Genomic DNA, 14,733 nt, shown 5'->3' with positions numbered 1-14,733 from the left:
CCACAGTGGCTAAGGTTAATAATAATAATAATAATACATTTTATTTATATAGCGCCTTTCCCATGCTCAAGGCACTTACAGAATATAATAAAGAACGGCAGAATATACAGTATATAGCATTGTACAAACCAGATAAATAAATAAAGAAGATTAAGACAGTAAATTCTGAAAAAAAAAAAACAGACAACATAATTGATGGTCTAGCACACACATACAGGTTACGTTGGCATCTTGACAGAGAAGTAAACTGAGAGAAAGGTAATAAAGTCAAGTAGAGCTAAAAGCCTTCCTGAACAGATGAGTTTTGAGTTGTTTTTTAAAAGAATTCATGGAGTCAGCTGACCTGATTAATTTTGGTAGGTCATTCCAGAGTCTGGGCGCTATACAGCTGAAGGCCCTGTCACCCATGGAGTGTAGATTAGTGAGGGGCACAACAAGATTACCAGAATCAGAGGACCTTAGTGGGCGGGCAGGCACATAGTGATGGAGGAGGTCACTGATGTACTCACACTAGGCATGTTTGTTTCAGACCATGCCTGAGCGCTGGCCTGGGGACATTTTCGTCATCCCCATGTGACTTTGTCTAAAGCCAAACCAAGATCTGAACACGGAGTGACAGCATGTATGTCAAAATGCTTTTACTTATTTTGTTTTTTTTTTTTTGGAGTCGTGTAGGGCAGGATAACACTCTTTCCTCTTAGATGTATTGAGTGTGCAGCACAGTGTTTTGCTGTCAATCGCGCTGCACTTGCGAGAAGATTTTTACGGAGACAAATGGTTTTCAGGAAGGAATTTTCAGCTTTTCTTGCCAACTACAATTCATGTCCATCTGTGAGAATAAAAACCTGTTTTTAAATCAAATGGTATCAAATGAAAGGAGAATTGCACTGTCTGACTTGTCACATCATCGTGATACACTTTTGCCGAATTCTCCTGAACCATGCCTGGGCACATCTATTCCAAGGTACGGAGCGATCACACCAGTCAAACAAACTGGACTTTGGAGGAGTTACATGCAGACAAATGTGCTCGGGCACAGAATGAACTGCTAGTGTGAGTACACTCTAAGTGAGAATGTGCCCCGTGCTTAACTGTTGCCCAGTGGTGTTGTGATAGGTCACTGCAGCTCTGAGTAACATGAATCAGATTAGAAAATGGATGGATGGATTCACATCTTTATCTCTTTCATAGTCTAAGGCGCGGGTGTCAAACTCCGGGCTTGGAGGGCCACAGTGGCCGCAGGTTTTCATTCTAACCATCTTCTTCATTAGTGACCAGGTTTTGCTGCTAATTAACTTCTTTTGCTTTAATTTTAATTAACTTGACTCAGGTCTATTAGTTGTCTCTTTTTCCTTAATTAGCAGCCAAACCATATGATCACACAATATCTGACAATAAAGAAAGGTGAAGGTCTCGCTAAGGATGATCTCTCAGGTCACCAAACGGTGTTCTTAGAGAAAAAAAAACAGAAAATCAACAGTCTGCTGTGGCAGGATGAGAGCAACAACAAGCCATGGAATTAAATAACGGGTTTAATTAACAGCAACAATAATTGGCTTCTCATTAAGAGATTCGTTGGAATGAAATTGGTTGGAGTTTGAAATCCCAATTTAGCTGGTCATCTGTTGGCTCATTTCACATCTCATTTCTATTTGGCTGTCATTTAATGAAGAAAGGAATCAATTCAGAAGACTGAATCCTTAAAAACATTAAAAATGAAGGGAAAACAAGTTCATTAGCAGTGAAAACTGTTCACTGATTAGGAAAAGGGTTAGAATGGAAACCTGCAGCCACTGTGGCCCTCCAGGCCTGGAGTTCGACACCCCTGGAGCTCACAAATTATTTTTTGTTGCCTTAAGATGTTCCACACAAATACTAGAAATAGTGAAATATACCCTTCTTGGATCAAGATTTTAAAATTTTTACAAAGGTGACCACACTGCTGTCAGTATGTAGGCTAAAATAAAGGAAAAGGTGTAGGGACGGTATCTAATGTCTGCTTCCTCCAGGGCTCTGATGTGGCTGACCTGGAAAAAGAAAATCACACAACCTGACACAGTAAAAGACTTTGCCAAGTCAACAATGGGTATTATGCCTAGATAAAGAAAAACGGCTTGTCCTTAAAAGGACATTTAGTATAAAAGGCCAGAGACATCGTGTATAAAACATGCCATTTCTTATGCAAACGTTGGTATTTAGAAAACACAGGCTTGATGTGAAAATTGGGTTAACATTATGGAAAAATCTGACCATCTACAAGTCCTACACAGTCTTTTTTGGTGTTGACATTTTAGCAACACCAAGACAATGAAGTGAACAGAGAATGTTGCTTCATTGTGAATTTCAATGACACATCAGTTATATTTCAATGATCTTGAATGAATCATATCACAGGTATGTCCACTCAATACAGCTGTCTTCAGTGTTGGTAATAACACCCAATGCATACACCTACTGTTAATTGTCTTAGTGTCTAGCCACCTTAATAAAAGGATAAGTGTCTGCGTCTCTGTCTGTGTGTCAGCCCGGTTGCTATGTCTCTGTCATTCCAAAAGATGGCGCCTCACAAACATCTTTAGCAATAAAATGCATTTCATTTGTCATTCCAACAGATGGCGCATCACAAACATTGACACCGCTTTTGTAAATTCCATACCAAATGGCATATAACAAAGACATATGCATTGCATGGTGTACTGCAAACATTAATGCTGAGGTCTATGTTGATTACTCCGATTTCAACCAATCTTAGAAGGGTAGCACAGTTAGTGTTGGCTAAAAAAAGAGTACAACACAAATGACAATAGCAGCGTAACCAAGAAGGGAACCATCGTTCACAGCATTACCCTGAAGTCTGCTTCCCAAACTATTATTTGCTAAAATAAAGGAATTCTGGTTTCAGCTGGGCCACCTCGCAACAGTGTTATTCAGACACATTTGAGCATCACATACATTGGGATTAATAAAGTATCTATCTATCTATCTATCTATCTATCTATCTATCTATCTATCTATCTATCTATCTATCTATCTATCTATCTATCTATCTATCTATCTATCTATCTATCTACAGTATTAGTTGTATATTAATTGAAAGTGTACAAAGCAAATTTATTTTGTGATGTTACATTTGTCACAACATGTGTGTTGTCAATTGTGCCAATTACATTGCTGCAAATTGTCTTTTGATCTCAGCCCGCTCAGCCCTAACCATACGGAAATTGGATGCATCTGGTGTAATGGATGGCATACAGAGATTGGCATCCCAGCGACGATTCAATAAGGACCCTTACCTGGCCGGGAGGCACAATGGAAGGACTGGGGGAGATGAGCATGGATAAATATTTTCTCCCCCATTATGTTAGGTGGCAGCTTCCTTGGGTTAGGATCCCACACGGACACCCGTAGGGCATGCTGGAACTTGTAGTCTCATGAGGTAGCCCTGTTGGGTTCCGTGGGGGCTGCCAGAGGTAGCTGAAGGGATTCACAATCCCTACTTTTTGGGACTTTTGAATGACCTGAAAGTACTTCCATCATTCTATGCCCTGGCACCAGAAGTACCCCCGGGTCTAGCATAAAAGAAGCCACTCGACCAGGGAAGTTGGAGTCAGGTGGAAGAAGACAAAGCTTGCCTGGGAGGTGTGGAGAAAGGGAGAGAAGAATTGTATTACTATCGTGTCTTTGTTGAAACCTTTTTAAGATACTTTTGTATAATAAACACATGTGTTTGCACCTGGGACTTGTGCCTGTGCAGTTGTGTTTGGGGTACTGCAATGCCCCTACTGGTCACACTGGGTAGCTTCTTAATTATGCTATCCCATACAGATGGCATAACACAGCTTAGGGATGACTGTGGGATTCCTGACTGTTCAGCCAGTTCACGGCGAAAAACACCAATCGCCAAATACCTTATGGTTGTTAATACCTGTAATGGGACAGGAATTGTTTGATTTCTGCTCCTGCCATCTTAGATAGGCCAAGATAAGCATACACATGACCCAGACCCTGTCCCTCAGGATATGCCAATTCAAGTTAGCTGTGTTGTCCCCTCACCAGCCATTTTTCAGATGCACACCAGCCTACTTGTCGCCTCCTCTTTGCAATGTTTTTCCAACACATGAATCATCAGGTCTCCTAACTCTTGTTTCCTTATTTTTGCTCCTCTGCACAGAGTACTTTGTCTCCTCCATTCAGCTCCTGTCATCCATTTGAAGTCCTCTTCACACAGGTTGCAATTCACCATCACCTGCTACCGCTGCAAACATCAGACCTCTTGATCCTCATGGCCTGTTTTCATAGCCTATGTCACAGGGTGCCCAGCTCCGGACAGCACTCCCTAGAAATCTGTGGAACAGACGAGATGCTTCTAGAGAGTTCGTTGGCTCCAATTTCTCTCAAATGCTATCCACGTACTTGGCTCCAGTAAGATTGACAAATGCTTCAGTCTGATGGTAGGTCCAATATTTTGTGTGTTTCATTGTTTGAAAGCTCAAAATTTTCATTTTTTTCAAAATAACATATTTATTTATTTAGAATTTTGTTCATGATTCCCATTATACACTGTATTGTGAGAGTATAGTGTTGTGAACACTGTATCCATCCATCCATTATCCAACCCGCTGAATCCAAACACAGGGTCACGGGGGTCTGCTGGAGCCAATCCCAGCCAACACAGGGCACAAGGCAGGAACCAATCCCGGGCAGGGTGCCAACCCACCGCAGACACTGTATCACAATACATATTATATATGGATTATATGTATTATCTAATGTCTAATTAAGGATGGGGCAGCAAAAATGTGGCTTGCCTCAGATGGCATTATTTAGTGCATCGGCCCTAGGCACAACACTTACAGGCATCATAACATGCCACTTGAACTGAAGCTCTCTCATTCTTTCATTTTTTTAAATTAGCTTCTCCACACTTGTTTAACGTGAAAGTCTTTCCTGGCCTGGATTAGGTATAAATCTAAAAGTCAACTCCTTCACAAAACCTCTCACACCTATTCAGTGCCAGCTGCTCTCCTCTGTTTACTGACAGACAGCGTCCTTCACATGAAGGTCAGCCTTGAGATTGATTTTTTTTAAGAGCTTATTCCCGACTTGGGGAAGGCACCGTGGACAGGAAAAGCCAACGCCAGCAGTTAAACAGAGTCATTTATCATTTAGGGCCTACCTTGACCCAAATTCCTAATGTTCTTGCACCAGTGTGCTACAGATTATAAAAGGGCATTAGCATAGCTGGATTCAAGCCTTTCTAAAGAGACAGAGGGCTACAAGGAGCAACAATGGGTTCATTATATTGCATCCATATGATGCATCCCATTATTTTCTCCTCCGTGAATGAGTGTGTTCTATGATGGGCTGGTATCCCATGAACAGATGGTTCCTTTCCTGTCCTGTCTCCCTTCCTGTTTACTCCTCTACAACAACAGACTTCCAGTACCAAACCAGCACTTGCCATTTACAGAAATTTTCAGATGAACATCCATCATAGGCTGCATTACTAATGAAGACAAGTCAGAGTTCAGGAAGGTTGTGGACGACATTGTCTTGTGGTGCAGGTACAAGAACTTGAAACTCAACATCAGCAAGACAAAAGAGCTTATGGTGGACTTCAGGCATGCCAAGGAGCCTCTGAGACCAGTCACTATTCAGGAGAAAGACACGGAAATGGTACCTAGGGGTCCATATAAACAACAAACTGGACTGGTCAGACAACACAGTGGTGCTAAGAAAAGCCAGAGCAGACTGTACTTGATAAGAAGAATCAGGTCTTTTGATGTGTGCAGCAAGCTACTGGAAGTGTTCTACCAGTCCATAGTAGCCAGTGTGGTGTTCAACGGTGTGGTCTCCTGGGGAAGCAACTTGAGCTCAAAAGAAGCACAATACCTCAACAAACTTATCAGGAAAGTCTGCTCCATCACAGGGCAAACCCTGGACACACTGGAAGCTGCTATGGAAAATAGGATGACACTAAAATTGGATGCCATCATGAAAATCCCCTCCATGCCATCCAGGAGGTTCTCTTTTGGAGCATTTTTAGCCACAGACTCATTCCAACAGGGTGTGCTAAGAAGCACGTCTGGGGGTCTTTTCTGCCCACTGCTATGAGGCAATTCAATGTTTCCTCCTGGGACACTCGTTAAGTTCATTTTGAAATACCATTTTGAAATATTTGAACAGTACACATTTATTTATTTTATATTTATTATTTATTTGTTTTTATTAACATATCGATTGACTGATCGGCTGTATTATTTGTCCTTTGAGTCTGAATCCTTGTTTTTATGTTTCTGCTGCCGTATGCATGTGAATTTCCCCTTGGGATTAACAAAGTTTATCTAATCTAATCTTGCAGCCTATGCTTACATGCTAGTCTTCAACTCCCACTGACCTTCAATGAGATTTAGAAGGTTCAGAAGATAGGCAGAAGGATGGAATTGGCCCCATTTCAATGGCTGTATGTGAGTGTGTTCTGCAGTGGATTAGTGCCCCATCCATGGGTAGTTCTGGTATCTTCAGCTCTTAGCTGCACTAACCATGTCCAGTAATGGAGTTGCACTCCCCACAACAATGGCCTTCAGTCTCTATTGAAGGAGGCGCACGGTTTTCATGGGTCAGGGAAAATATTACAAGGCCAACAGAACAAGGTGGAGAAGAAAAGATTATTCGAGAACTGAACTTGAGCTCCGTAAGGGAAATACAAAGGGAGCCAAAAAATTGTATACACACTTTAACAAAAAGAAACCTGTATTAAAGTTGTGATATTAAATTTATACAGATAGCAGGGGATGAATTTAAGTAACTTTTGACTTCTTCATTTACAAACGGTGCTCAAAATGGTTTCCATGAGCATCCAGACACTTCTGATTGGAGCAAACTACTTCTTGAACAACGTTGGCCAAAGGACAGCATGGAGGAAACTCAGCTGCACCTCTTCATTCTATCAATTGTCCATTGTCCTCAATTGTTCAAGGTAATCTCTCATGGTGGTAGTGTGGTGGTGCGTCATCTTGTCTGATGTAACACCGTTGTTCTTTTATCTATGAAGGACTCTTAAGGATGTTGTGTATCGTAGAAAACCAGCTACATTGGCTGCACTTCGAGAAGAAATTGAAATGACATGTGTATCAATCTCACTGGACACTTTGGCCAACGTGGTTCAAGCAGTAGTTCACCGTAATCAGAAGTGTCTGGACACTCATGGTAACCATTTGTCACACGTGTTGTAAATGCAGAAGTCAAAAGAAATTTAAGTTCACCCCTTGATATCTGCATAAATTTAACTTGCTTAACTTTCCAACCCCCTGGGATGGGTGCTGAGAGCCTGCTATCATGTGGCTGAGCCGCTCAAAGGGTGTCAGTGTGCCCCTCCGTTAGAGAAAGCAATTGTATTTAAAGAGGTGGTATATAGAAGAGTATGCAGGGTGCAGGAGGAAGACGGTTTGGTCCTTAGTTATTATAGACAGACAATCAGTTGCTCTAGTATTTTACTATTTTAAATACCAATGAATAATAATACATAGTGAAAAGTAAAAGTAAAAAAGTAAAATGTAATGAGAAGTAAATAAAAAATTAAATTACATTAAGGCCTCATCAAAAACAATATTATGAATTACTTTATCCTTTAACCTGCATTCTATAAATGTTGCTTTTATGCATTTCTGTTCACATATCGTTCAGGATATTCTTCTCTTTTTTGCTTATTGAACGATTCTATTTGTTCTTGATTTTTATTATATGCCGCTCTTTTTTCTTCATTTTCTTTTTTTTTTTTTGACGTTCATTATTAGCTCTTGCTGCTGTTTTTCTATCATGATCTAAAATTTGATGTTCTTGAATAGATCATTTGCTTTTCTGCCTTGCCATTATAACCGACTGCATTGAAGGGCAAGTTAGCGGTACTGAGAGCGTCATGGGGTGCTACGAAGTGAGGATGTGCGCAGTAGGAGTGATGACTGGGTGAGCGGTGTGGAGGGGAGTGGTCAAGGTTGAATAACGCGGACACGACGGAAAACGTTTTTAATATAATAGAGATATATCCCAATTTTAATACAGGATTTTCTTTTGTTGAAGCGTGTACACATTTTTTTTGACTCCCTCTGTAGATTAAATCAAGGTTGAAACACGACGCTTTAACATTGTGTGATTAAACTCCATGATTCATGTAAGATGTAGCAATAAAAGTAAAGAAAAAATATACATTAAGGTTTAAAGAGGACCTTCATTTCAGACAGACATTTACTTGGGAAGAAAAAAATTCTTCTTCTTTCCTTTTTCTTAGATTGGATGAGGGCTACAAAATGTTAACATTTGTCTCCACCACCAAAGCATTCCTGTGATGTTTGAGGTGGCCATCCACACTTCTAAGGCATGAAAACTGTCATTTAAATAAATAGCGCTGAGAATGTAGCAACACCATGTACTTTGCCAGATTCACCAAGTTGGGTGCCCCTGGACTGTGACATCTGTAATAAGAATATAAGTTTAATGTCACTGTGCTCTGTAGAAAAAATATTTTATAAATCCACTCACATGTACAGGCCAAATTTAGCACACAGGGGCTCATCATTTGGAACTGCTAGGCAAGCATTAGACGAGAAAGGGACAACTACGTAAATGGGCATTGTACTATTTCTGTGTGTATGAAATTGAATTCTCTCTTTGCCTTCTTTGGAATAGCATGATTTACCTAAGTAAGAGCCTTAACATGAAGAAAGGGTATAAAGCCTTGGAACATTGCCCGGCACACCCTGAAGCCGGACGGATGGGAGATAACGTCATCCGATTGTGAAAACCCTTCCAGCGCAGTGACGAAAATGGCAGACTGTATACATCAAACTCTCTTTTCGGTAACTGTCTTGCCATTGGCTTCCTTTCGTCTATTATCCTGCGAAAATCGTTATTAAAGAAAGCTAAGTTATTTTCTCTTATGTGATTTCTTACCGCCGTATCATTATGGGAGAGGTATTGCCTTTTAATATTATATCTATATACTTAAAGCGCCACAATTGCAAAAGAACTTATTCCAACCAGGGAGCTAGCGCTCTCTAGAGGAAAACAAACAACATCTCAGTGCCCCCAGCCCATGTTCCCACCTTTTAAAACAACACAAGGTAACGGGATGAAAACAATCAAGCGAATAACAGCAATATCATAAATGGAATTGAAATAAAGAAATTGTCAAACTCGAGCCTAAATAAAACCAAACACATTCGACTTTGCAAATTACACAAGGTACTCAGAGGAGGAACAATATGACAGCCAAATAAATAACATATAACTAATTTTAGAAACTCACCTCAAACTGACTAGTTAGACCAGCCATTCTCAAACTTTTTTTCTCTCACAGCCCTTCTAACATGAAGGTCATATCTGACGAGGGTCCCTATTATATGTTATTTCTTGTAACAACTGTGTGAATCATACTTTATCAAAGCAGTATCTCTCAAGTACTGGATAAGTAAGTGATCAGACCTGCTTATATCAGGTGATTCATCTAATTTGAGTGCAAGTGTTTCATTTTGCAAGACCCCTTCAATCAACTGACCTTCAATGTCTTGTGCCGTGTCATCGATGTGTCAGACAATGGCATCACAGACATGGATTTTTTGTTCAAGCTGGCAAGCAACCGTATTACCGTGCATGACTTTGCTTGTTTCAGTGGCTGCTGGATGAATGGGGCTCTCTCTAATTGTATGAGACAAGCTGCACTTGGCCATTAAGTACGCCCTTTGTGCTTTATTGTAAATTTTCCTTTCTTTAGTTATGATTTCTTGCTGACCCTGTAAACTGCTATCTTTATGACGAGACCATTCCGCTTTTGAGCATGTGCGGGATGCCTTCATTCTAAGTGTCTCTTAAGTTTAACAGGTTTTACGCTGTCATGGCTGAGGAGTTATGAGCACAAAACACACAGAATACAAGGGCTTACCTTCATTAAGCAAGCATGTAAATCCATAGTGTAGGAAGTCAGCTTGGTGTTTACACTTTGTCACATTCTTTTCAATAAATGCTGGCTCTTTGCCTTATATTTTATTATTATTATTATTATTAACTAGCCTTCCCCCGTGGCTCTGCCCACGTAGTAGTGAAACAGGACAGTAAGGAGGGCCCCGCCCGGCTCCCCACTCCTGACGTCATGCTTCCTCTTCACTTCGGCCCTCAGCCTGTATCTCAGATTAGTGTGACTATATCGCTCCTGTAAGCGAACTATGATTCTTAGTGTGATGAGGGAAGTCGCAAAATCAACCAATATGCTCAAGCAAGTTATAGAAAAAAACCCGATCTAAATCCATTAAGTAGTTCTCTCGTTCGCTAGCTAAGTGGATGTAAGATACGCTCCGAGGCCGGCGCGTGAGTGAGGAGGGCCCGCCGCCCTCCCCTTGGCCCACTGCATCTCTCTCGGATTCGTGCAAATAAATCGGTACTGCAAGTGAACTATGATACATAGTGCAATGACAGAAGTCACAAAATCAATTGGACTGTTCAAGCAAATTATAGAAAAAAACCCGATTTAAATCCGTTAAGTGACAGACATAAAGACAGACATTGGATTTTATATATAGAAATAATAATAATAATATTAATAATTATTTACATTTATGTGGCACTTTTCTCACTTCTCAAAGTGATTCTCATAGTGATTGGGGAGCCACTTCAACCACCACCACAATGTGCAGCATCTGTCTGAATGATGCAAATGCAGCCATTTTGCGGCAGTACCCTCACCACATGCGCTGTTAGGTGGTGAAGTGCTGAGAGAAATACCCAATTAGAGACAGGGCATGACTAGAAGGCCAGAATGACCAGGCTGTGATGGGCAGTTTAGTCAGGACATCGGGATACACCCTACTCTTTATGAAGGATACCCTGGGATCGTTAATGACAAAAGAGAGTCAAAACCTCGGTTTTAGATCTCATCCAAAGGAGGGAGCCATATTTATAGCGGAGCATCCCCGTCACTGCACTGGGGCATTGGGATCCACATTCAGACCCCAACACCTCTTCCAGCAGCAACCTAAGCTTGTCCTGGTTGGTCTCCCACCCAAGCACTAGCCGGGCCTGAACAGGCTTAGCTTCAGGTGGATATCCTCTTCTGAAGTGCATGTGGTGTTATCATCTTCTTGAACAAATCATTCCCACTAATCTATTAGATTTGTCATATAATCTTTCTCTTGATTTTTTTTTGCTTGTTTAGCATGACAAAACTTTCCATTTTCACTACTGAATACATACAAGGATTGTTGCAAGAATGAGTGATGGTGTGAACGTCAAGAAATGAATGTTTATAATGAATGTAACACCACCACTTACAAGCTGTCAGAATAAAACAGTTAAAGTGAGACGAGGTGCTACTGATGCCCTGCACACCACTACATGAAGAGTTCAGACACTTTAGAAGTGCCCTCCCAGAATTTCCCTTATGTACCCCCATTTTGAGAACCATCAAATTAGACTACAAGTTCTTGACATTTTTTATTGTTTTTTTAGCACCACATTTTTGTATTTTAAGCAGCCAGCAATACACAGCAAAACTTAAAGACAGTCATGTTTAAGGTTGTAGCTATTTGTTCCCACATGAACTGTCATCCTGGCTAGGACAGGAACCTGCTACACATGATTCCGAATTGGGTTAAGTGTATATGTCAAAGTGTAGCCTACAGTCAATGCTCTTGGTCAAGGCTAAAATAACGCTAATGCAGGTTGTTGTTAATCTTTTCAATAACAGTAGACCATGATACCCACATTTCTCTTGCCAGAGTTGCCTGAGCTAAACAATTTCAGGTTAAGTACCTGTTCTTTCCCTTCATGTACAGTAAATACACAATTTCACAATAGTTATCACTTAAAGCTAGAGAGTTCTTATCTCCAAACTTAAGATGCTTCCATCTTTCTTTGATAGAATCAGCAACTGGAACCAACAGTAATCATTTTCTCTTTGGCTGCTAAACCAGTACCTTTCTTCCTAACCCTAATTTGGCTTGCAAAAATGCAGTTTTCTCCTGTTAAGGAGCGAGCTGAAGTGCAAGTTCTGCTTCCCACAAGGTGCCTGTGACATCATTCATCTGCTCTGCCTGAAATAATGTTGAAAAATTTTAGCTTGGGGTGTGAACCTGAAGATGAGACAGAAGGGAAAGTCAAAAGGATTAGTAGCCAAAAGATCTGAATCTAACCAATTGACACCTCTCAAAACATGAATCATTAAAATGCTTGGCCAAAGTTACATTACCGAAGAATGATTTATAGAACACTAAATAAAGAGAGAAGGTCTGATCAAAGTCAAAGTCAATCATTAAAGCTTCTTTCCAGATACTACCGGGTATAATTTGTAAACATTAGTCACTGCATCTTTTATAAATTGGATTATCTTTATTAACTTTGTCATGACTGCGGTGGGCTGGTGCCCTGCCCGGGATTTGTTCCTGCCTTGTGCCCTGTGTTGGCTGGGATTGGCTCCAGCAGACCCCAGTGACCCTGTAGTTAGGATATAGCGGGTTGGACGATGACTGACTGACTTTGTCATGATAGTGTATCTGGGAATCAGCTTCCTGGCTCTGTTAAGGTAAGCATCACCACTCCGGGACAAGAGAGGGTGCTGTTGCTCACCGTATCTTCACATTTCCTCGCAGTTCCAAGAAGATATCCAAGTACAATGCCTAACCCCACCCATGATGCCCAGAGCATCATACTCCTAACCAGACCTTATAGATGAATATATTTGGACTTATATGTATTCAAAGAGAATCATGAGCACATAAGAAGACACGTATTATATCTTATTGAGCACTAATATTGTAAAGGTTAAGCTTAACAAGGCGTATGCCTATATATTTTTTATTTTCCTGAGTAAGTTAGAAACCACCAATATATTATAAGTCAAGGGTCTGGTATGCGAAGAGGGGTAGAGAAAGTAAACTCCTCTCTTCCAGATGGAGAATGTAAACTTTTAGGCTGGAAATTTTGGTGGTGAACACTGGACTCATACTAAGCAGGGATAGGGCCAGTCAAGTGAGCATGATGAATAGAAAGAGTGCTACGCCCAATAATTTGGGTAAATATTGGCAAAACCAGTTGGAGGCAGAATTGAGGGAATGGAATGTTGGGAGTTGAATGAGGATGACAAATGTGTTGGGTGATAAGAACTGTAATAAAAGTAAGGTTTGCCCATCACTGGGCGTTCATTTCATTTGAACTGGGACCATGTGCTCAACACCAAATAAAGCTTGATTCTGCTGCCTTTCCCGAGGCTCCGAGTGCCTTTCTTTGAAGAGGGTGCCTCACCTGTCCACAACAACCTCCACTTATGTCAGAGCTCCCATGTGATTTACACGTTTTGCTCCAGACAGAGAAGCTTTTGTCTTGGGCCATTGTGGAGTGGCATTTTCATTGTGCTACAGCATACTCTTTGTTTTTGTTTTATTATTACATGTGGTGGTCTAAGACTCCTTGGTGATTGTTTGTGGTCTCTCCACCCAGTCACAACTTATATTTATAAGCTATGAGCTGAATGAATTCAGGTCTGTCGCCCTGACGTCACATGTGATGAAGACCATGGAGTGGTTGCTGCTTCACCAACTGAGGCCACATGTCCACCACACCCTCGACCCTCTGCAGTTCACATACCAGGAGAAGGTGGGAGCGGAGGATGCCATCATCTACATGCTACACCAATCCCTATCCCACTTGGACAGAGGCAGTGGTGCAGTAAGAATTATGTTTCTGGACTTCTCTAGCACCTTCAACACCATCCAACCTCTGCTCCTTAGGGACAAGCTGACAGAGATGGGAGTAGATTCATAGCTGGTGGCATGGATCGTGGACTATCTTACAGACAGACCTCAGTATGTGCGTCTTGGGAACTGCAGGTCTGACATTGTGGTCAGCAACACAGGAGTGCCACAGGGGACTGTGCTTTCTCCGGTCCTGTTCAGCCTATATACATCGGACTTCCAATACAACTCGGAGTCCTGCCACGTGCAAAAGTTTGCTGACAACACTACTATAGTGGGCTGCATCAGGAGTGGGCAGGAGGAGAAGTATAGGAACCTAATCAAGGACTTTGTTAAATGGTGCGACTCAAACCACCTACAACTGAACACCAGCAAAACCAAGGAGCTGGTGGTGGATTTTAGGAGGACCAGACACCTCACAGACCCCGTGATTATCAGAGGTGACTGTGTGCAGATGGTGCAGACCTATAAATACCTGGGAGTGCAGCTGGATGATAAAATGGACTGGACTGCCAATACTGACGCTCTGTGCAAGAGAGGACAGAGCCGACTATACTTCCTTAGAAGACTGGCGTTCTTCAACATCTGCAATAAGATGCTGCAGATGTTCTATCAGATAGTTGTGGTGAGCGCCCTCTTCTACGTGGTGGTGTGCTGGGGAGGCAGCATAAAGAAGAGGGACACCTCACGCCTGGACAGACTGGTGAGGAAGGCAGGCTCTACTGTAGGCATGGAGCTGGACAGTTTGACATCTGTGGCAGAGCGACGGGTGCTCAGCAGGCTCCTATCAATCATAAAGAATCCACTGCATTCACTGAATAGTATCATCTCCAGACAGAGGAGCAGCTTCAGCGACAGACTGCTGTCACTGTCCTGCTCCACTGAAAGACTGAGGAGATCGTTCCTCCCCCAAACTATGCGACTCTTCAGTTCCACCGGGGTGGGGGGTAAATGTTAACATTATACAAAGTTATTGACTGTTATACCTGCCTCACAC

At 41.6% G+C, this 14,733-nt stretch overlaps 1 protein-coding gene across 2 annotated transcripts in view; it reads right to left on the bottom strand.

The window, feature by feature from the left end:
* The window catches only part of ttc7a (tetratricopeptide repeat domain 7A), a 425,510-nt gene that overhangs the window by 156,371 nt on the left and 254,406 nt on the right, over window positions 1-14,733 (bottom strand). The window lies entirely within an intron of this gene.

Source organism: Erpetoichthys calabaricus, chromosome 15, assembly GCF_900747795.2.
Source record: "Erpetoichthys calabaricus chromosome 15, fErpCal1.3, whole genome shotgun sequence".
Classification (NCBI taxonomy): Eukaryota; Metazoa; Chordata; class Cladistia; order Polypteriformes; family Polypteridae; genus Erpetoichthys; species Erpetoichthys calabaricus.
The sequence above is the reverse complement of the archived record's forward strand: the minus strand, read 5'-3'. Positions and strand labels throughout refer to the sequence as shown.